Source organism: Acyrthosiphon pisum, chromosome A1 (assembly GCF_005508785.2).
Source record: "Acyrthosiphon pisum isolate AL4f chromosome A1, pea_aphid_22Mar2018_4r6ur, whole genome shotgun sequence".
NCBI lineage: Eukaryota > Metazoa > Arthropoda > Insecta > Hemiptera > Aphididae > Acyrthosiphon > Acyrthosiphon pisum.
In genome coordinates this window covers 3104570-3106493 of record NC_042494.1, presented here as the reverse complement: position 1 = coordinate 3106493, position 1924 = coordinate 3104570, and the positions used below count along the sequence as shown (strand labels likewise).

General features: G+C 26.8%; 1 protein-coding gene across 1 annotated transcript in view; it reads left to right on the top strand.

Moving 5' to 3' along the window:
* Positions 1-1924, top strand: part of LOC100161286 (solute carrier family 46 member 3-like) — a gene marked incomplete at its 3' end in the record, with an annotated part of 46682 nt that overhangs the window by 35360 nt on the left and 9398 nt on the right. The window contains 1 exon segment of the mRNA NM_001163137.1: positions 519-543.

Below are 1924 nucleotides of genomic sequence, written 5' to 3'. Positions count from 1 at the left end.
GAACTACGTGAACAAAATTCAAACGCAATTATTAAATTGTTAAATATCCAAACTGGTAGTCTTAACAACAACCAGAAAAACAATATGTGCTTAGAAGTAACAAAAGAATTAGAAATCAAATATTTTTTACAAAATGTATCATTTTTATGCCTGAATTTTAACTATTTTTATTAATTTTTAATGCTTAAAATATAAAATATATGCTTATATTTTTATTTTTGAAGTAGTTCAGTGGATCGAACAAATAGATTTATAATCTATTATATTTATGAAAAAAAAAATGTTTGTATTATATTTAATATTAGAAAAAAAAATAATTTCATATTAAATAATAAATAATATAGTATTATTAAATTCAATATTATTAGTCAATAATGAACTTTAAAAAAAAAAATTGGGGGGAAAATGTTCACATCAAAAATATATCGGGGGAAAAAATATCCTACTACACCGAAAACAATCAGGGGTAAAATGTCCACTTAACATACAGACTTTATAGTATTAACAATATTTTTATTATATTCGTATATCTATTTTTTTGTTGTTTTTTTTTGCTAATTCGTCCAGTACTTTGTTGGATGTTATATTTATAACCCCACAATGAAGAGCCATAGAAAAAATATTAACGCTACGTCCACAACTTGATTTTCTGTAACGATATTATCATATTAGTGATCTTAATTATTTTTCATCCGCCGAGCGTTTAAAAGTAGGGCAACTTACATCAAAGTAGCTAGTAATTTTGCTTTTATAGTAATTGTGAAAATGTAAAATACACAAAATAGTCAATATTACAAAAGACACCGACTGTATAATAGTAAGTAATAGTACTACACGGACCTACAGTAGAAAACACGAGTACGAAAGACTAAAGACGAATCACGATGATAACTAAATATTATGAGTTATGATAAATAATAAGCAATCGATATTTCAAGTTTTCAACCAACGAATGACCTGGGGCTGTTGGTACATAATATTGTAAAATATACTTACAGATCGCACTATCGCCCGTATGAGCCAATGTTCTGGAAAAGTGTAGAGCTAGTTGTTATTGAGAATTCTCGATGATCGAGGGGATAATTCCCATATTATATTTTGTGTAAACAACTAAATATTAATAATAATAATATCCTAGTTCCTAGATATGAGTCTAGATAATAATATAGTCATGTCATATAAACACGTATAAACATATTCTGACATTCTGTCGAAATTTACAATATTTGATAATTTGTTTTTAGAAAAAAAAATAGAACAAAATTTAATGCATTATAGAATATACGTAATTATAAATTGTTTTAAATATTGAAAAAAAATTCATGGGGGGAATTTATCCCCCTCATCCACCCCCCGTTTGACCGCCACTGCGTGTAACATAGGTATTTAAGTATATTAGTATTTAGTTCATAGTTGGTAAGTAGAAGGAATAATAATATAATATGTATCTTAACATTCACTTCACATGTTCTACACAATACATAGTATTATTTACAATTCTTGTATGGTGTATATAACCGTCCATATCATATCCGCCGGTGTAATGCGTTTTTATAAGATTTATTCCGCAGTCATTAGTCACCTCTAGTGTTTTATGGCTTAAATATTTCTTGGAACATATTATAATACCCGTGTAGCGTTTATACTGCAGGTCTACGGTCATTATACTCTGTATAATCGACTAACGAGTTTTTTTATTTAAAATATATTTTAAAGATTTTTTAGTCGTTAAATCTGTAACAATTAATTATACACTCGACAAAACGAAAAAATAAAGAAACAATATTTTTTTGTTCACATCAAAATATGTTTATTTTGATAAAAGGCCGAAAATAAGTGAACAATTTAATAATTTTGAATAGCTTAAATTAAAAAAAAAAAAAAAAATACGACGGACAGAATAGACACAATAAACAAGGGGGGG